The sequence below is a fragment of the Aythya ferina genome, assembly GCF_964211825.1.
Source record: "Aythya ferina genome assembly, chromosome: 4".
NCBI lineage: Eukaryota > Metazoa > Chordata > Aves > Anseriformes > Anatidae > Aythya > Aythya ferina.
The window spans coordinates 48,853,040-48,875,709 of record NC_140300.1 but is presented as its reverse complement, the minus strand read 5'-3'; the positions used below and the strand labels follow the sequence as shown (position 1 = coordinate 48,875,709).

Genomic DNA, 22,670 nt, shown 5'->3' with positions numbered 1-22,670 from the left:
GTTCAAATATCACATGCAGAACTAATGTTTGTACAGATTTAATATCTCAGAAATGCATTCTTTAATATCATCATTACTTAGTATTCCACAATTTTATTCCTAGTCCTTTCAATGCTCAGAGAAGAATAAATGTTACTTAAAGGAATTAGAAGTGTTGGCACAGTTGAATAGCTTCACATTTAAAGTATGAGGAAACAGATGAGGTCTCTGCATCATTAAATTCTACTTTTACTTGAATCATTCAGTTCAAAATTAAATGCTCTACTGCTGTAACAATTTCCAGACATTTTAGCAGGTGTAGTCTAACAAAACGATTGATTATTGGTTGATAACATTGTGATATAGGAACTATAAACTTTCACAGTCAAAAATGTTCCTGTTTTATAGGTTTTGTCAATACTCTTTTTTTTTTTTCTCCCTGCCTAGTTTTCATAACAATTTCAGTAAGAGGTTAAAAGTCCTGGCTTGTAGATTTCTCTTTTCCCTTTTATTACAATATATCTTTTAAATAGCCACTCCTGAAACTAAATCAGCACTTACTTGGCAGTAGCCATTATTAGGAAAATAAAAGGGGAAAAAAAAGAACTTAGCACTAGGCTGGATATTTCAGTTATTAGTCTGATGAGGTCAGACCTGTGAATATCTAGGGCCAGATTTTAAAATTTCACTTTGAATTTTTCCTCAGGTCTGCTTTTCTCCAGCTGGAAAGAGCTCTTTTCTCCAGCTCTCTGGAGGAGCTGGCTGCTGGTTGGTTTGGGGATTCTTTGTCCTTTATTCATTTTAGAAAGTGGACTGTATTTTGCAATGAGTAGTTCTTTTCCAGATGAGTGCACTAAATGCAAAAACAACCATTCACATCTGTGGCTATTTATCACTATTGAGCAGAAGACTTTTTTATTGGTTAGGGAATCGTAACTTTCTCTTTAAGGAGGCATGAAGCACAAATATTTTTCTTAAAATAACAAATTTATGATTTGCTATATCTTTATCATGCAAGGTCTCCTGAAACACAGGCAAGTCTATTTTCTAACAGGCTTTCTAACTGCAATTTATCACCCTTGTGATGCAAAAAAAAGGAATTTTATAACTTTAAATATCAAACAGATATTACTTATTTCAGCTACTCACAGGCAAGAAGTAATAGCTGCTCAATTAGATATTGATACCAAAGTTCATTAATCACATGAAAAGATAGATCATCATAATAGCACACCAATTTATCTTACGTCTGCCATCATAAATAGCCTGACAGAAGTTAACTAAGCAAATATTTGATTGCTATGTTTTCATGGTTGCTAGATTACCATAATAGCGTTGAACAAGAAAATATGTGGCAAAAAGACTTACAAAAACAAAAACTTTTTTTTCTAAAAAAAGAAAAAAGTTCAGAAAAAAGACACAACAGCAATCATTTACACTCATTTCTTTTTCATATTTATAGCTGAATAAGAAAAAACCTTTGAAGCTAAACCATGTGCAATACCCATATCGACTCCCCTCCAGGCAGAGCCGTGAGTGCTCTACATTAACACGCCTTAAATGAAGGAAAAGCATTTGAGGCTTTTGTTTTAAATCTCTGCAACTCGACCAAAGTTTATCACCTGCTTTGAGTTCAGAAAGACTTTGTTTGCTTGAGATGGTAGAATCAGAGGTACACTATATTTTTCTGACTGTGAAAGGGTCATGTTTACAAGCTGAACTCTTGGCAGTATCTCATTGTATGATTTATGCCACAAATGGGATAGTTCAGCATTCTAAAAAAACACTATGTATCTGAACAAAAATATGTAACTACTCTTAATTAAAATACCTAGCGCTTGCAATTTCATTTTTAATGTTTTGATGTAAAAATTCTTATATATTTCTACAACTGTAGTTAAAAAAATAATAACCAAACAGTTTAATCTAAGTGAGCATTTTTTTTTTTTTTTAGCATGAAAGTCTTTTGAACTAGAATCAAAGAATATTAGTTACTTCAAAAAATTCATGGTAACCCATGAGTATATAATTTAAATTTCTATAAATTATGTATGTGTATGCATATATATATATATATATAACAATCATAACTCATAATGTTATGCCATTAATGAGAATGAGATTCTGTGACTGGTAATTATTTAGGCTATTAAACTTCTAAGTAAGTGCATGAACACATTATAAAACAGTAAATCTCAATCTCAATTTTTTGTATATTTGTTCTCATATAGGTCTCAAAAATAAATTAAAATTTCCCAGGTCATTAAGTTCTTTTATGATTATAATTAATTCCTAATGCAATATATTATCGCAGAAGCATTTTTGAACTGAATTGTGTAGGATTTTGCCATCTCTGCACTCTCAGTTAAAAAAAGAAGTGGAGCAGCTGATCCAGGGAAGCAGTCACCTTAGTGTCTGGGGCTCCTGAGTACATCAGCTTTCCAGCTGTGCTTTCCAGGCGCTCAGTATCTCCTTCTGAGCTCTGAGACACTATGGCAGTTTTTGCTTATATTCAAGATGCTGACACCAGGAAGCTTAAGTTCATGAGAGCAAAAGTGTGTGCTGGAGCTATAACAAAGGATGGTAGTAGTGATTAGCAGATTTCCTCGAGACCTTGTGCCAGGCTGGGGATGTGGCTATGCAGGTGCTTTTCTCAGCAGAGCTTACCAGGTGCAATCAGAGAATATACTGTCATTGCACAAATTACTTATGTTAAAGATTCAGCTAATTAAAAGCCTTTTCCCACCAATGTTTCTTCCTTATACTTCCTCATTTAGATTTTATAGAAAGAAGACTATGCAGGCTCATCACGTTGTGCTGTGGGGCTGATACTGCAGTCATCCTGTTTACGGAGGAAGTTAGTTGCTAAATATGGCCTGTTTGTTGCAGAGCAGAGGAGGAGAGAGGTATTAAAATGCAAAAGTGGCTCTTCAGAGTGAGAAGACAAGCTGCAGCCTGGGCTTATTTCACGAGAGCTGGGAACTTGCGTCTCTGATGAAGGACCAAAGGGCGTTCCTAGCTTGTGCAGCATCCCAGCGTCTCGTTTGGCAGGCAGGCTGTTCTAAGGTGTCTGAGGGCTTCCATATAGCTACATGCAGGGGAAAGTCTACATAGCTCAACTAATCAAATAGGATTTTTACAGTCAACTGATCTATTAACACTTTGCTGTGATTAAAAACAGAATATCTGTATATATGGACTTTAATCAGCACATACATATACCAGGGAGTAGTGATAAAATTATATCTCGCTTGTTTGCATAGGAATGGTGCTGAGAGGGTTGTGTGTGTAGCGCATAGACAACAAATACATGTAAGAGGTAAATGAAAGAAGTTTCTATATGCTTGTTCTTTCTTCTTCCCTGTCTTTGCCATGCTGAACCTGTAAGTTGAACCCAAGCCCTATTTTATCCTCTGGGCCAGCTGAAGGAGCTCAAGCAAATACAAATGCCTTCCAAAAGTAATAGACACATATTGACACTGGCAAAAACATTCAGCAATTATTTCAACAATGCCAAATACTTGAGGCATATCCAAAGGTAAACATGTCTTGTATGTTGAGAATACATGTATGTCACAGCTTGATACTCTGTAGGTTTCAGTGAAATGACCATCTCACGTACTGCTGGAAAACTAAAAGGTATTGTTAAGATTTAAAAAAAAGTTAACTGATAAATAATACAGTAGTTACCAGCCATTCATTCTTCATAATAAAAGTTAGGAATAGTACATATGCATGCACATACTCTACTATGAATAATGACAGTGGTTATGTAAGTTGAATTTACCCTAGCAGATATATGTCCACATGTGAGAAAAAAACATCTGGGTGAACAAAGATTTAATGGCATCTGATTCTGGTCCTATGGCTGATGTTAGAAATGAAGCATATTGAAGCTTGGTCTTCTGCTTGATTCCCCAAGAATTCCAGGTGGAGCCTGGCTCAGGGTTCCCAACTCGAGCTGCCGGCAGGTGCCTCTGGTCTTCATAAAACTGATAGTTTAATGAGAATCTTTCCTCCAGTTCAAAAGGAGGGGTACACTTCTCAGCCACCCATGTAAGCAGTGATGTATAGAAATAAAGGATTATATGTTAAGGATTGCTAATGCTTTCCAAAGCAGTCCAACACTTGCTGTCTGATTTAAAACCAAAAGTACTTATTAAGAGCAATATCTGCTAAAGGGTATGAAGTATGGAAGGATCTTTTGTTTCTGCATTTAACATGTTTAAAGTGATTTTAGAGACCACTTTTCCAGTTAGAAGTTTATGGGTGAAACATACGCAGAATTAATCTGCGGTACTTACACCGGACCAGTTTCCTGGAACCCAGCTCAGTAGGGTCAATGGATCACATTACATAATAATGCAGGCTATGTGGTGACAAGAAAAAATCAGTCCATGTTCTAGTCTCATGTCCATCATTACAGCTGTTTCCTTCATAATTTTGGCTTTCCTTTGCTTTTTCCCGACATTTTACTTATTTTGTTATTTTTCCTTAGTGAGCCACCTTTATTTGCTAAGATACAATGGTGTCTGATTGCTGCTTGAAAACTTTAGGTGTTAAATTATTAAAACATTATTAAGTGACTATAGTAGAAAATAGCATTATAGCTTTCACAGGTAGATTTGAAACTTTATTTGAAGTGACACTTTTTGTATGCAAGATTTTGTTGTCTGACACACGCATATATGTGTGTATATTCTGTAAACTGGTCACAGTATTTTTTTCTATCTCCACACAACCAAATGTATTTGCTGGATCTTACATAAATTACAGAATAACCTCTCCTTGTTGCAGAATACTATTCTGGAGCATGGGCAGTATCTCAAGAAGGGTTTGATTTATATTCCCATCACTTAATCTCTTAGCAATTTTTTTCTTAATATTTTGTGATTTCCAGCTAAGAGGTCACTGTTTTTTTTTTTTTTTTTCCTGTTAGAATTGTGCAAAGCTTGTATTTCATTGTGTAACAGAAGGTCAGTGTGGCTGCGTAACAGCTGTACTTGAAGTTCTTGTGCTATACTGCGCCATCATGAAAGACAAGCATTACTCTCTGTATTTGGCTTTTTAAGGTACGTTTGAGTCAATAACAGCTTCATAGTCCAGCTGGAACTAGAGCACAGAGCAAAGAATAGAGAGAGAAGCATGTGCTGGGGAGGGGAGGGATCCTGCATTTTAATAAGCAGTTTCTAAAATAATTCCTCCAGCTGTTTGTAGCCTTGAGTAGCCACTTCTTCGTGTGTCAGGGAGCTGCAGGCACAGCCTGCTTTGCAAGGGAAGGCGAGCTGGGAGTAGAGGGTGACTTCAAGGCAGGCTGTCTTGTGTGAAGTCCATGTACATGTATTTTTCTGGTGGTTCTTTACAGCAATAGCGAATGAGAGAGTAATCAAACTGTTCGTGTTTGTGAAGACTTTATGAGAGAGATGTATTTAAATTATTTTCTTATGAAGTTGTTTTCTGTTTTTTAGCCTTTGGTTTTGCTGGTGATACTTTGTGCTACAAACACAAACAATTTAAAGCAAAACTTGTCACAGCAGAAATCATACACACCTGAAAACATTTCTGCTTGGGACTAATATCACTAATTACTTAAAGACACCCCATCAACTAAAAAGGATGGGAACTGGACATGTGATTTGCACATGTGGTTTTTAGGAAAACAAAACAAAACAAAACAAACAAACAAACAAAAAACAACAACAAAAAAAAAACACATTGAAATTTTGTCAGTCCTTGACAGAATTAGAGAACTTTGTGGTTGTAATCTGGAAAATCTTGTTTGTTATTGATGATAATTTATTAGCTCATAATATTACAAAGAACATGCTGTTTTTTTTACTGTAACTTAAATCTCTCTTTAATCTCTCTCTTTTTTTTTTTTTTTTTATTGAAGAAGTGCAGCTATTCCAATATTATCCTTTATTTTAATTTGTCAAAATGGCTTGATGGACTAAGTCTGGACAGTGGTTAAAGACAGTTACTTTAAGTAGCTATGTATGTGAGTGAGGTAATTGATAATAGATGAAATATATTTACAGGTATATATTTATATATACAAATAATATTATATATAATTATATATAATTTTATAATATATATAATTATATATATTATATATTTATATATAAAATATTAAATATATATGTACATATTTATAATATATGTATATATTAGGTATAGCTCTAGTGGACTGAAGATGACTAAATATCACATTGTTAGGGTGAAGCTGTTCCAATGTAATTATTTTTATTTCTTTTCCAATTGCATTTTTTTGCCAAGATTTTTTTTTTTTCAATTTGCTGGATTGGAGATATTGGAGGCAATCATTTTTGTTTAACCAAACAGGTGATTTTTAGCTGATGTTAAATTTGAAGAAATGCAAGACTTTTCTTTGAGATATTTAACAAGGTATTGTAGACATTTTTTCCTGTGATATTTCTAATGTAGACAATGATTTATAGTATTTAGCATTTGGTTAACAAAATATACTGATGTTGCGTGCAAATTATTTTGCAGACAACCAAGAGGCAGCCTTCTCAGGGTTGATATAATTTAACTACCTAATGGAGCATAGCGACTGTTTTAGTGACTGAGGTAGAAATCAGCTTCTATCTATGAACCTGCTCTGCATGTGTCACTCTATGCATATGACATCTAAGAGGTGTCATCACTCTGTGTTGCCTCTACTCCTGTTTGAAAAGTGGCTTGTAGTAGCTACAGATGTTTGTTATAGTGTTGTCAGCAGTGTTGAAGCCACGAAAAAAGAGGCATGAAGCTCTTTCTCTGCTAAAGAAATACTTTCAAGCTAAAAAAAAAAATAAATATAAAAATGCCCAAACTATAAAAAGATAATATTTCGTTTAAAAGTCTTCAGAGTAATAAATCATGCATAAATCACTTTACTTTTGAAAAGAGTCTCAGAGGAATGCTTCCTATGAGAACTCCCTGAAGGAAAAAAGCTTTTTTTGTTTCCAGCTGGAAAATAGTACTTACAAAGTGCAGCGGATCTGTCTATTCCCTAGCCAGCAGTTGCCAACAGGGCAACATACTCTACAAGCAAATCAGGCTCAAGATTTCTCTCTAGTTAAGCTCAGCAAATGCAGCTAGCTGTACAACTGGATTTCTTAGTCAATGTTTTCTCTTATTTGATAATATAGTTCTCATATGGCATCTCAGCTTGAACATTTCTCTAGAATGTAGCACCTCCACCAGTATTGGTAGTGATGTAATATAGCCATAAAGGAAAGGGAGCTTCACAGTAAATTCATAGGAGACAAACTGTTCAAATAAACATCCTAGCTATATCACTAGAGGGATATTCCCATATTAACAACATCTTTGCTTTCCAGTGATATTCTTATGTTGTGTAAACTTTTTTTTTCTGTAAGGGGCTTTCATCGTCTTTTTTAATATATTTTTTTTTTTCCTCCCCAGTGGCTCTCTAAAATTACCACATCTCCCTACATTCCTACCTAATACTTGGCTATCAGAAAGGTTGTTCATGGAAGAACTTATACTCTGTTGACTAGCCTAAGGGGTTATTTCTGAGAAGTCATTTGTTAATGAGCAATAGCAGGAAGACTACAGCATTCATTGAATAGTGTATGTTTAAGAACAGTTTGGGGTTTGGAAACCCTAGGCAGATGATGATGAGAAAGAGAAGGAACAAGGACATGGTAATGACTCAGTAAAAACTTGGAAAATTGGAAAGTGTTAATATCCATCTCGATCTCATCTGAGAGTGCTTTTCTACTTCCAGAATACAGCATGTACTCTAATATTTTCAGCATCCTATTAAACTCCCAATAATTCTGTTTGAGAGCGAACACAAGCACTGGATCCTGAGTGCTCTGCAAAGTGATTGTTTTGGCCCTGCTCAGCTTTGGGGTATTCCTGCTAGCTCTTCTCTAGAATGAGCTCCTCAAAATAAGACTCAACCAGGTTCCTGTTTTGTCTTCTACAGTCCCTCTCTCTTGTCCATTCATGCATTGTTCTCTTAAACCTCTTCTATCTACTTTTATGTCAAATTCCTGGGCATACAGCTCATAAATACTGCAACTTCCTTATAAAGACCATTCAGAGTTGCGATGTGGCTCGCTTCATGAGGCTTAACCATGATCTCCCTTCCTATCACATATCCCATCACACGAACAGCTGCCTCTTAGGGCCAAAGTAGCATCACATGCAGCTCAGAGGTCACCTAGGCTTTTTATCCACTTGCCCTCAAATCCAGTCATTGCTCCTTGGGTCAGATGCTCTTTAACAAATGTGTTGTAACAATGGTGTTGGAATAGCTAATGGCTTGTCTTGTAGATATAATTTGTTCAGCAGCACAGATTTCTTAGGAGACATAAAGGCTAAAAGGCGCCATAACTTAAACTTTAAGCTGATGACTGGAGTAAATAAAGCACACATTGCAAATCTTTTTTGATTGTTGAGTCATAAGTAATCATTATTACTTGACAAGCTGGTAGCTTCATCATCAGTTATGTAATTATGAAATATAAATGACCGCTTTCATCAGTCCAGACTAATGTATGAGTCTGCTTTGTAAATGTAATTACTTCTGTTACCAGGTGTAAGCATTACCACTTGGTAGGTCTGAACATCAAATACTAGATATCCTAGGAAGTATTGCTTGTTTTTATTCTGTACCTTTTATTAATCATAGAAGAATATTAAAGGATAACACGCGTCCTATTGAGTATAAAAGACTAGTATTTAGTATTCCATGTTAAAATAAATATTTCCTTTTCTTATACTGCAGAAAATAATGAAAATAGTATGACATTCATGTAAAGCTTCCCTGTGCGTGGGATTCCCAAAGGACCTTAGTTTGCAATCAGAAGTACGTTGAAATATGCTTACTTTAGGGGTGAAGTGCCCTCTGACAGCGTAAGCTTCAGCAGAGAAACTAAACACAATATATAACAAGAAATGAAGCCTATCCATCCAACAAGGGCTACAAAGCCAGGCAATTACCCAACTAGGTTTTGACTGAGGTCACTGGTCACAGTAACTCTAAAGTCTTGAAAGAGCAATGATTGGTGATAAAGCAAATTAGATTTTGTGACTATCAAAAAATACACTCAAATATAATTTTACTTGCAGTATAGATTTGAACTCAGTGTTTCCTTGGAGACCTTGTCATCATATTTAAGGTCAAAACACCTAAGCATATGGAAAATAATCTGTCTCATTGCTGCAACAGGATGTAAACATTTTGCCAATTACATGTTCCTGGAAAGGATGAAAAGATTGTAATTAACGGAAAAAATAAGCTCTTGATTGCCTCTCAAAGCACTAAGAGGAAAAAATGCCTCTTGAAAGCATTTAAAGGCTAAGTGTTAATGTGTTAAGGGACCATTCATTTTTAATTAGGTTTATAACACATGGAATGCTGTGTATCAGACATCACCGATTCCTAAATGCTAATAATTAGAGTTTTTATTTATAGAGGACACAGTAAGGAAGAGACAGCTTTGTCTGAATCTAGGTTCTGGCTTTTGCTTTCTCAATTAATGGTTCCATCCAGATTAGATGTCTTCCATTTACTAATCGATATGATAATCTGCATTCCAAATACAATACAACTTTCTGAATTAAATTTCCACATTCTCAAACTGCCTCTGCATACTCTGAGGACATACTATATGTAATTGCTAAATAGAATAGTATTTAGACTTTGTTTATCACATTTCCCCCCAACTGGTATTGTTTGGAAATAGTTGCATGAGATATTAATGCAATATTTGTATAATACTCAAATCAGAACATTTTTGGCACACATTTAATAGCACACAGATGTAGCATTATCTGTTAATCCAATGTGAGGTTATACCCATTGACTCTTATCTAAATAAATTCTCCCTGATTTATTTTGCTAATGCAATTTTTATAGGGAATCAACATAGTTCCTTACTCTAAGCTACCATCTGGGAACAAATAATTAAAGAAAGGCTTGTCTCAGGGATGATATATAAAAGCCATTAAGCCTTCTAATAAGAAAAGTACAAAGAAAGCAAGGTGTGTTTCTGCAACTGGAGAACAGGGGAGCACAGGTCAGTTTAAGAGAATGGGATGGGCATGGGTCCAGGTGGATGGGGGATGTGCTACGTCCTTGGCATAATGAGCTTAGGGATATGGTTTAGTGGGGACTGCTAGCATTAGGTCAGAGGTTGGACTCGATGATCTTGAGGTCTCTTCCAACCTAGAAATTCTGTGATTCTGTGAAAATCAGCCATGTCAGAAGGAAAGCTAATGCACCTACCTAACTAGCCTTGAAGACAAGATGGAGGTAGAAGCAGCAGATGTGTGTTGTGATAGTAAAGGAGAATTCTCCTGCCCCTTATCCTGATGTAAATCAGAGCGGCTGAAGTTAGCAGATTTGAAACCTTCCAAATGTAGTATAAGAAGAGAATCTGACATAAATATTTTGTCTCTTCGGTACTAAAAAAACGACCTTGCTAAGTTGAAAGCAAAAGTTTAGACTTTATCCGCATCCTTGTCCTGCCTGCTTAGCTTTGTTCTAGTAGTTGTTGGCTGCCATGATTCAACTTTCAGAACAACCACTTTCATTTACAGAGGGCATGCAGCAGCATATTGCTTTTGGGAAATTTAAGAATTTGGAGAATTCTGCTAACCCTGATATCTGTCTAAGTCATTCTTGCTTTATGCAGGAGTGTGGCCAGCAAGTTCACAGTCTGAAATAATCTTTTCAAAGTTTTCTTCTCTTTCTGGTGTTGATTATTTTGTGTGAAACCTTGTTTATTAAGCTCCTTGTTCTGAAATAATATCAGAGAAGTTTACGCATCTCTCTGGTACCAAGCTTATATATTCATTCTGCAAATAAAAATAAGAAGATGTATTTTAAGCATCATTCCAGTCTTGCCAACACCAGACAGATGTGAAATATTTCAAAATGGGAACAGTACTAAAAAGAGGTTTTCCTCAAATGCTGCACATAGGACCAACCTGTAATTCCTGATAAATCCTGTTGATAGAAGTTATCAGTGGGAGATATCAGACTTCTGCAGTCATAATTTAAACATTTTGAAGTTTAAATATTCATATTCTAATTATTAGTAAAATAGCCACATATGATAATTTCCTTTGAAAACCACCAATACCAGCATGAATTTCTCTAATATATTTTTAATACTCATCTTATGTACAAGAGTACTTCTGCTTAACTATCACCTTAAATGAATGAATGGGCTGAAGTTTTCTCTCCAGAGGTCAAAACATTCATGCTTTGTGAGAAATGCTCTGTGATTTTTTGGTACCAAAATCTTCTGAAAGACCTGGCTGATGTACGTATTGGATAAGGATGAAGATTTCTCATTTAATGTCAATGGAAAATCTATACAATTATTTCTTCAAGAACACAACCATGGAATTCTAAATTATCTAAGCCACTCGTGTATGATCATTGATGTGCTTTAAAACTGTATTTTTATACTTCTGGTAGATTCTTTTATTTCCCAGTTACAAGGATATAGTCTCCATTTCTCTTTATAATTCAGTTTGATCTCATATCTTAGAACAATCATATGTATGTGTCATCCAAACATAGCCATTGAAATAGTATCTGGAGAATTTCAAAATATAAATAGCAACATTTCCATGTAAACAGTAAATTTAAAATATATACCATTAATCAATACTATAAAAGAACTAGCTAGCTAAGCAAGCTTTTTCTTACTTACAAGCTGCTAAATTTAATACAGTAGCTTTGGATTTCTTAAATAAACAATATAATTTGATGAGCAGATTTTAAAAGCAAACTAGTGATAATTTCATGTTTATTTAATTTAGCTCATCAATATTCAGATAAAGTATACTATACTAAGCATTTTATAGAGGCTCTTCAAACAGAGTTCACAGTTATTTATTTAATATTTTTTTTACATCTCTCTCAGTATACATAATTGTTCCTTTTTTCTAACTGTTTTATATAGAAAAATTTCAGGCCCAAGCAGAGCTCTCAGAAATGGAGTTAACTGAATTCCTCCAGATTTACAAGGATATGAAGTAAGAATTAGCCTATTCTCTCTTAATTGTGAAGGGGAAACAACTTCTTAATTTGTCAAATTTACCACCATTGAGAAGGTGAGAATGATGGTCTTGTTTAGTGGCTATCTCAATGTCCCAAAATCTCAGAACTGTGGTTTCCCAAAAGGTCACTAATATAAAACATTAACCAAATGCTTTATAGCAGATGGTGCAAAGACAAACCTTAACAAAAGGAAGGTAAAATTATAATGTTTACCATGCCCCATCTAGAATTTTCACTGGTACTTAATTGAAATTCACAACAATTGGATTATGACTTTTTTTTTTCCCTCTTATTGTCATAGGAGAAAAATGTGAACTGTTCTACTGATGTCTTCTTGATGCAATGGTGCATTTGTTGTCTTTCTGTCCCATCTGTCTTACAAACAAGCTGGAACTGCCAGACCAAGTATTTCTCTTTTTGTCTGTCTCTGCAAGTACCAAAGATATGGTAGGTGCAGACACTAAAACCATTCTAATCAAGCCATCAGCAGTTCCAACATAAGGCACTAAAAGCTAAAATGCTCATTGCAACAGGCAGAGGGACCTATCAAGAATATTTTGGTTATGCAGAGGAGAAGGCAGCTCATGTACCTGAGCACTGTGCTCATGCTATTGCTCCCGATGCTGCCAGCACTGTGGCTCTCAGCAGCTGCTACAATACATCAAATTCCTTTGCACTTGATGCCACCTCATACTGTCTGACAGCAGGCTCACACTGGATCTTTGCAGTCCAAAATGAGCAAAATCAATCTCTATTCCCAAACAGCCAAAATTACTAGAGCAGAAAGCGATTAAATTCTGTGTGGTGCTCTGTGATGTGGCTGGAGTCTCGAGAGACGCAGAGGACAGGAATTAGACGTATGTTTGCAATATGACAGCGTGCTCCCGTGCTGCTGACCCAGTTCCTCCTGGCAGCACTTCAACTAAAGCTAAACTTACTTAAAGGCCGAAGAATTTGGAGATGCACTTGCTCTATGTACCTACGTATCTATGGCTCTGAGTCAGGATGGCTGTGGCACTGGGGCTTTGGGGGCAAGCACAGATTGTACATGTGAAGAAGTGTGCCTGCATTAATACTGGGGCAGAAATTTTTAAGGTCACCTGCCTTATCCTCTCTTGCACTGTTTACAAGTGGTAGGTATTGTCTGAACTTTTGCCTTTTTTGTTTTGTTTTGTTTGAAGCTGTAAAAATACCCTTCAACAGCTGCTTTTCCTTACAGGGTAAGGTTAAGCACATAAGCATAAGTGTTTGTTTGTTTGTTTGTTTGTTTGTTTGTTTGTTTTTTCTGCAAGTCAAAACTTTAGTAGTGGATACGAACAAATGTGTAAATGCTGGTTCACTAAGGCTGACATGGTTTACAGAATTATCTTTGGTTTGACAAAATAGTTTTGTTTTGTTTTGTTTATAAAGGTATTCAATTCTGAGGACAATCTGTCTGCTGTCTTTTGAGGATTTTTGTTTTTCTTGTTTAGTGCTTTCACCCTTTCACTTTTTTTTTTCTTTTTTTCTTCTTCTCTCGGAGAACTGCACAAGAGCCCTTCAAGTGGGTAGCTTTGCTGCATGGGCTGAGCATGTCTCCTGAAATACTAGGATGACTGTTGTCACTATATCTTTTTGTTCTGGGAACGTTATGTCCCCAGTCTCAGCTGCTTTAGCCTGCTGTAGCTGTTCAGACAGATCTTTCCAGGCACCTCTGTAAAGTCTCTGCTTTAAAACTATCCTGCTGCTGCCTGTTCCTAGGCACCTCTGAGGGACTGAGATCGCAGCTCCAGTGCGAGCGCTTCTGCTGATATAACCACTGTTACAGTGGCCAGCTGCTACCCAAAATGTGCCCTTCCCTTCCCTTCCCTTCCCTTCCCTTCCCTTCCCTTCCCTTCCCTTCCCTTCCCTTCCCTTCCCTTCCCTTCCCTTCCCTTCCCTTCCCTTCCCTTCCCTTCCCTTCCCTTCCCTTCCCTTCCCTTCCCTTCCCTTCCCTTCCCTTCCCTTCCCTCAATGCAGATAGTAATGTTTCATTATTCCTTCTATTTCTTTTCTAAGGTTCCTATTCCATGTCCCTGGGACATATTTCTGTACATTGGTTTATACATTTCCTTATACAGACAGTATCATTACGTATCTTTTTTACTGTATGGTTCCTCTGAGGTACATTTATATCTTCTCCCAGTGTCTAGAGTCAACCAAGTTAATAATGATTTCATTATTACTGAGCTATAACTGTGCAAAGTCTGTTAACTTTTTTTCTAGGTCTGATATTTTCATCAAAAAGGAACTGATTTTTTTTTTTTTTTTTGCTCATCACCATTTTCTTTTTTTTTAGGGCTGCTTGAGGGTCTCTGACCATGATCATCTTCCACAGTCATTATTTTTGAACAACATAGTATTATACAACTAGAGATGGGAAAAAAAAAAAAAAGAGGAAAAGAAAGTGTGTTTCTTGTGAACTACTTGACAGCAAAACAATACACTCAAATACAGGGAAAATTGCAGTTGTGCATACCTGGACATCCTCTGTATTTTCATCTTGTCTGTACCCTTACTGGTTCCCTGATAGAAGACAATTAGCCAATAAGTTTTCCTTGTTATTATTTTTTAACTATGGGAAATAGCTTTATTTTAGAGAATTACTTAATTATGTACAAAAATGATACTTTTTCCTACCGTATAGAAGTTTATTTCTTCTGTTGCTCTGAGTTGTGATTCCTGGAACAATCTGCATATGCAAATTTCTCTGTAGACTTCCTTATGTTCCTACATTATAGCATGTACTTGAAAAGCTGTTTGGGCAATGAGTCTGAGAAAGTTTCAAGAAAGACTGGGAATGTGCCGTCTGCATGCAAGGCAGAGCAGAGGGTTGGAAAGGGGAAAGGAGGTGTCTGCTGAGCAGTAAATAAGCAATGCATCCCTATCCCCATTCAGCATCAATAACAAAATAGAATTTCTTGGTGGCAGTTTTCACCAGGCAGCTCAGCTGGTTCAGGCCAAGCTATCTGTGGTGTGTTGCCTGTGGTTTTCTCTTGCAGAGCTAGAAGCTTAGAAATTTGGGAATTCTGCTTTTTGGATATGCTTGTGTCTTAGGGGTGGTGCTGAGGGCACTGGAAGCAGCAGAAACTCTGCTGCTGAGCAGCCCTGGCAGCTGGGCTCAGCTCCTTGGGGCTCTATGAAACAGGCGTGGTGATCAAGCCGGTGCTCTGCAGCTGCTGAAAATTGACTGATTTTCACAGAGCTGGGGGCAAGAAGTAGTCTCCAGCACAGAGTAGCAGTTGTCCCATCCTGTTTGAGAAAACTACAGTGAAACTGCAGTGAAACTACAGTTTTCCTGCTGTCTGCATCCCCAATTTCTATTTCTCTTTCTGGAGGAAATTAAGAACATCCTAGCATTTTTCCTTAACCTTTGTGTGAAAGCATTTTTTCATGTTATAACATGCAGTATTGACCCACAAATAAACTTCATAAGCCAAATATATGTCTCTCACAGATGCAATTAAAAAAAAAAAAAAAAAAAAAAAAAAGAATAAATAAATACCCCTATGTATACTTCTGCTTAACAATGATTTATCAAAGCAATGATGTTCTCTATTTTGGGGATGGAGTAAAAAATTGAAGAATTATAGAGCAGGATACCTGGCTTAAAGCAGTAAGTGATTTTCCTTGTATTTCCTTCAGCTCATGTTGTAATCTGTCCCACCAAGCTTCAATAAACTCTGTTTGAACCAGTTCCATCCCTGAACAAGAGAGGGAAGCAGCTTGCAGGTGCCTTTCTGTCTCTGCTGTTTCTTATCAGCTCTCACATGCAGCTGCTGAATACAATTTGACCAATTTTTGGATATTCAGCTTTAGGGGAGACACTACTATTTAAAGTTATTTTAAAGCATATTTTCCATGCTCAGAACAAATATTTCTGAATCCTTTCATTCATTTTTTCTATTTTCTTTCATGCCATTTTAAATCAGATGTGCTCCTCATGTTCATAGTAGCTGCTTCACAAAAATGTTACCAATTTCTTGTATCTCACAGTACTTGCGCCGGTGGCCAAGGCTTCTATGGGGTAGGGACCTTCAGCTTTTAAAATTTCACATGGCTTCTACTTCGGTTACTAGGCTGTTGAAGGGACACTGTTCAAAAGCTATAGAAATCAGAAGCCAGTCATTTAAAGAGAGTGATTTAGAGAATGCAATTTATGACCATCTGCTATTATATTTGAATCAATTGAAAGACAACGTGTGGTGTACATGCAAAGTGATACAGATGACTTCTCTTGGCAAAGGTATTGTGGGCTGAGTAACAATAGAGGGACTCAGAAAAGCACATTATTGTTATTGTTACTTGGATCCCTATGAGTAGCTCAGTGATGCTTTACATTCTTTCAATAATCATCTCAATGTATAGGTGGTAGGAGGTTGATTTTATCTTTGTTGAACCACGTTTTTCTTACGTTTGTATGTACCTAAGAGAATTCATTATAAAACAAATACTCTCTGTAACTGTAAAGGAGGAAAACATTCCGGAACCTAATGTGAATAGATTAAAACTTTACTTTTAGGTGTTATGGGGTAATTTGAATAATTAATCAATTTATTTGTTCTTATGCTAATGGAAAAACAAAAAGGTTAAATTGAAATATTTGCCTATATCTGGCTTTACATATAACAGATGCAGATACACAGTGCATTTGCAGAGACTTATTATACTGGGATGTATATCACTGAATACCGCATAATGCTTATGTTAGGGATTGAACAAGCACAGAGATCTCAGAGAAACTGCTGCATCAAAGGGAACACAACAAAGTTTTTGTGTTCCGATGTTTTTTAGTATCCTTTCAGGATGGGTACTGCCTTTTTATCATTTCTAAAAGGAGAGTTAAGAGAACTATTTTTCAGCAGATGAGTTTCAAGGTGAACTGAAAGGAGGAAGAAGCTGTGAAATGGCACACAGAGCTTGTCACTGTTTTCTCCCAAGCACTCTTCAACAGATGCATTTTTAATCCTACTTTCAGAGTGGGTAAATATATTATTTCAAGGTATTGTTAACCTTGAGAAACTGAAAGACAATGAAGCAAAGTGTTTACTAAGGACAAGCTAATTACATGACTTATGGCATTTTCCATCACTGCATCAAGTCCAGATTGAGTTGCCAGTGACAACATCTAGCCTTAAAGATTTATCCTTTTTGTTCTTTTTTCTTCTCCGCTGAGAGGTGTTAGGTAGCTAGTACATGGATGTTCCGTGAAAAAGTCTCAAAATTGAAAAATGGAACCAGAAAGCACTGCTGGATTCTCACTTCAGTGTTTCTACTCCTTTATTTTCATCATTTCTTTGGAAGGAAGAAAGTACATATCTATCAGGGTTTGCTGAATGAAAAATAAATTAGTTGCTGCCACTGTCTCAGTGGCTTCTTCCTTTGTGAGTTGGTATACGTATGTTTACATATGTTTAGTTTACGAACATGCATTCTCTTAAGGAATATGCAAAGTATTGTCTGCCTTTTTGTTGTTGTTGTTCCCTTGCTGCTATTTTTTTTCCAGGATCCTTAAAAAGAAATGAAGGTTTTTTTCTTGTTTTTGTTTCCCACTTTATGATATATACTTTCTTATAAGGGGTTTAATAGGAGGTGGAATTTACTTTTCAAGAAGCTAAAAAAAGCTTTAGCTTTTCACTAAAAAGAGAAACAAAGCATTCTGTTAACATAGAAGCAGGCAAAAAAAATTTTTTTGTGCTTTTTTACAGTTATGTCTTGTTATTTATGCAAAAAAAAAAAAAAAGGTTGAAAAAACTCATTCTGTAATTCTAGTCTTCTTTTGCATTTTGGAAATATTGCTGAGGCATCCTCATAGAATTCTTTTGTGATTTGCTCACACACACACACAATCACAGAATTGTAGGGGTTGGAAGGGACCTCGAGAGATCATCAGGTCCAACCCCCTGCCAAAGCAGGTTCCTTTGAGCAGGTTGCCCAGGTAGGTATCCTGTGCTTTCTGCTCTTTTTTATATATTATATATGTTTCTATATATTATCACTCCTTATGACTCCTTAGGAAAAATAAACCTTAATAAACCTGATAAGAAAAGGATGATAGGCTTCACATAAATAGTCTTTGACCAGATCACCATCCAGACATGTTCATCTTGAGCAGCAGCTTTGCTCAACACATTTGCTTCACTGACTTGCAAGGTTTGTTTCTTACTGAACTATGCTCCCTGCCATTGTGCTCTGGTTGTGCAGCAGTGAGATGGGAAGGGTAGAAGCATTAGGAAGCCGTCACTGACGTGTTCTAGCATCTTTGAGCTGCCCAAGTATTATTCAGTAGGCAAGATTATTGTGCTTAGCGATTGAACTGAACTTCCTGTTCAACTTGCTGTTGAGCTGAACTAATGTTTAAGTTAAAAGAACTTGTTCTGACTGAAGCGTAGGAGAGCAGGTGAACCTAACTACTTTTCCAAGGAATTTCATTTATACCTGAACCTTTGAGCATTATTAACTCCCAAGGAACATGCATATGTATCACATTTGAACACAGGCAAACATACAAGGTTATTTTCATAATCTGTAGATGGAAAGATGAGACCAAATACATAGCTTGATATAGATATGCACACAGCACACAACTGTCCCTAAAAATTGGAAACTAAACATTGATTTTTTTTTCAATTTCATATCCCTAGTTTCTACTCCTGTATGTTTTCCAGTAGCTCTTTTGGGTGATTAACTGCCATCAAGTGACAGTTGATGATATATTGGGTTTACATGGTTTTAGTAGCAGGGGGGCTGCAGGGGTGGACTCTGTGAGGCAGCTGCCCCTATCAGATCAGAGCTAGCTCCAGCCGGCCCGAGACAGTGAGCAACACTGGTTGGGCCTCTGGGAGAGCAGAGTTAAGGAAGTGAAAACAACTGCTGTACAACAGCAGCTGGGAGAGAGGGCTGAGAACCAGCCCTGCAGGCCCCCAGGTCAGTGCAGCAGGAGGGCAGGAGGTGCTTCAGGCAGGCAGCAGTAGTTCCCCTGCGGCCCATAGAGGGGCCCCTGTTGGAGCAGGCTGTCCCCCTGTGGCCCATTGGTCCCACATGGAGCAGATCTCCATGCTGCAGCCCGTGGAGGAGCCCCTAGTGGAGCAGGGCAGAGATGAAGCCTCAGGGACTGACCAAAGCCCTATTCTCCTGCGCTGCTTGGGAGAAGGAGGTGAAAGAGGGTGGGTGGGGGGAAGGTGTTTTTAGTTTGTTTTTTGTTTGTCACTGCTCTAGCTTGTTAGTAATAGTTAATAAATTACATTAATCTCCATACACTGAGTCTGTTTTGACCATGACGATAATTGTTGTGTGATCTCCCTGTCCTTATCTCAGCCCTTGAGCCCTTTACATCATATTTTCTCCCCCTTTCCCTTTGAGGAGGGGGAATGAGAGGTTTGTGGTGGAGTTCAGCTGCCCAGCTGTGTGAAACCACCACAGATGCACACAGGGCAAGTGAAGCCTTAGGAATGTATTTCTTTGTGATCGTATGTGTGCTGTTTTTGACAGTCTTTTTCAAAACTGTATTTGCAGGACGTTCCTGACAGAGCTGCTTTCCTTTGAGCATTCTTGCCTGAAGCACTTCCAAGCATTCTCAGGCTCATTCAAAACACTGGCATCTTTCCTCTTGCTGGAATCTAGCACGAAAATGTGTGTCAAAGGATGCTCCCACCATAATCTCTCCTTTGTGTTCTGTACAGAATAAAAGACTATAAATTGGTTTGGTTCATTAAACATAGGTTGCAGTCCTGGTTATCTACCAGCCAGAGTGGAAATATAATTAGCAGAGACACAAATCGTGATTGTTGATTCTGTTGGCAGTAAAATATTACTCATAATGCTCATTTATTATAATTACTATTACTAACCATATTGATTCCCGGCATGCTTAAGGATCAACAATGACAGTCAATATTGTGTAAGGTGCCATACAAAAAGTCATTGCAGAGACTCTGAATAGCACTGCAAACATACGACTGTTAAACAAGCCCACTGTTGTTTACAGCACAAATGACATCGTGGCTTATTTTTCTTAGAGATGGGATTAGCAATAGTGTTTATGTGCAATTTTTCTGGAGAAGCTGCTGCTGTTTGTCATTAATACTCCTGTCTCTTCACATATAGTTTGACAAGAGTGTGTTGGCAATTTTGCTAATTTACTCTGATTAGCTGTGGGAATTGCACAAGGTTTACCAGCACATTTTTTTTCTTCCCCATTTCCTTCACTTTCACTCACTTGCTTGAATATTCCAAAAAGTATTTAAAAGCACATAGGAAAGCAAATGTGTATCAGCTGATCTTAATCAAACTGGCTTGTGAACATGTGTTACAATTAAGCAAAACAGTTAACCATTTGACAGCCAGATGAAAACTGCAGAATGTGAGCAGGAGTTGCTCACATACATGGAACGTATAAAGATATGGATATATGGATGTTTGGTTTCTATGCAACTCATATGTACTTAAAATAGATACAACATAAGAATCTCTATCCCCTCTAATCTTGCGAAAGAAATAGCTGAAATAGTTTATACAAAGCTGTTTGTTTTGATCTGCTTTTTGTTTTGTATTTTTTCATGAAAGTCAACTGATTGTGCTGAAAGAACTGAATCAGAAAAAAAAAAAAGTTGATTGTGCTTACTTTATTGTTAAAAGTGTTTCTTATTTTTTCTACTTGTAGATCCCATGGACTTAGAGACAAATCTGAGAAGACATTGCTTTAATTCCTCTCAGGTTAGTTGGATTTTTTCAATGTTATTTTGAAAAGTTGATCATGTAAATTTTAAAACTCCATATAGACACTGTAAGATAAAGTAATTGTTCAGAGAAGAGCTAGAGAGTGATGTACTTCTGATGAGCTGTATGGCACATGCGTATGGAATTTAGTGTTGGTTCAGTTTCTTTTGAAAGGTGTGGTTCTTAGAATAAATTGCTGTAGAGGCACTGCCTCTTGTTTCAGCAGTAGTGAGGGAACATTGGCATGAAGGAAAAAGACACACAACAATCTGAGGGCTGGAGTGCCTCTCCTACAAAGGCAGGCTGAAGGATTTGGGGTTGTTCAGCCCAGAGAAGGGAAGGCTTTGGGGAAACCTTATAGTGGTTTTCCATTGCTTAAAAGGGGTTTACAGAAAAGCTGTGGAGGGACTCTTTGTCAGGGATTGCAGTGATAGGACAAGGACTAGTGACTTGAAACAAAAAGAGGAGAGATTTAGATTAGATGTTAGGAGGAAATTCTTCACTCAGAGGGTGGCAAGGCACTGAAACAAGTTGCCCAAAGAAGCTGTGGATGCCACATCTCTGGAGGTGTTCAGTTTGTCCAGTTGAATGGGACCCTGCCAACCTGGTCTAGTGGGAGGTGTCCCTACCCAAGGCAAGGGGATTGGAATTAGATGATCTTTAAGGTCCCTTCCAAACCCAAATTGCAAACCTCTTGTTCATTGTTACCTCTTGTTCATTGTTATATGTGTTTTACCCATCTATACTTGAAAAGTTGTAATAGTGTATGGTGTAGCACCAAGGGAGAAAATGTATTTCATGGCATTTCAGATCGTAACTGTGACAAGGGAGCAAAAGCTCACAAATGTGTTGTTAAGGTGTGCGGTAGTGACAGCAAAATATTCAGTGACATGTGTTGTAAAGAACAGTTTTTTCTAACCTTTGAAATTAAAGTATAGTCACGACTGTAAGAAACTGAACCAAAAGAGCACTTGCTGGCTAAGACCAGGATATTCACAGTTTTCATATTTTTTGTTTTCTGAGTTATTTTCTCTTTGCTATCATCTATCTATCTATCATTTTTTCTCCTAGGGATATTGTATTACAAAAATATTTGTAATTATTCTTATCTTTATTTTTTTTTCTTGCAATTTATTTCCCAGATAATTGTGCATGTCAAGTAACAGATTGCTTCTTGGCAATGTTTTCTTCTGAAAGCATTCTCCATTATTTGTGAATATTTTAGTTATTCTACAATGATATGCTGCCAAACTGAACCTCTTCTTCAAGTTAGAATGTATTTTATCAGTACTTTTTTTTTTTTTCTGGTTTGATTCAAAATCTCAAAACTATTTTTTGTTTCCAGATTAATGAGGAGGCTTGACTGCCAGCCCTGAAGTGTCTTCTGGGACATACTCTAGGCTCATCACTTTGTTTTTGTTTTATAGCAAAATGACAATGATGAAGTCAATAAGTCAGTTATGTCTGTGACCTACAGTTCCTATGAATTCAAGGAGGATGATGTCTCACTACATTACTGACAATAAATCTTACATTGTCTTCAACACGTTACAGACCGTTTCATGGAGGTCAAGCATTTTTTTTATTTTATTCAAAAGCACAAATTGTGTCAAATGAAAGTTTTGTGTCCAACAAAACATTTAGTGAATTCATGTCACCATTAAAATATTGTTTTGAGACTAAATGTCAGCTTAGTTATCTTGATTTTTTTTAATATGCTTCTAAAGGGCCAAACCATCCATATTAGTTCTGTTTTTTCCTTTTATTTTTTCCTTCAGAACACTGCCAAACCCCAGAACCATGTTGTTTGTCTAGTTTTGGTTTTGAATGATGAGTGTGAGGAATGTTTTAACAATTCGTGTCCATAAAGAACAATTCTGTTTGAATCCTGTCTGCC

At 36.8% G+C, this 22,670-nt stretch overlaps 1 long non-coding RNA gene across 2 annotated transcripts in view; it reads left to right on the top strand.

Moving 5' to 3' along the window:
- The window catches only part of LOC311435501, a 31,308-nt gene extending 8,989 nt beyond the window's left edge, over positions 1 to 22,319 (top strand). For both annotated transcript variants that reach the window (XR_014692177.1, XR_014692178.1), the window contains 2 exons: positions 20,718 to 20,770; positions 22,119 to 22,319. This is a non-coding gene — a long non-coding RNA (uncharacterized lncRNA). The remainder of the gene's footprint in view (positions 1 to 20,717; positions 20,771 to 22,118) is intronic.
- The last annotated feature ends 351 nt before the right edge of the window (positions 22,320 to 22,670 follow it).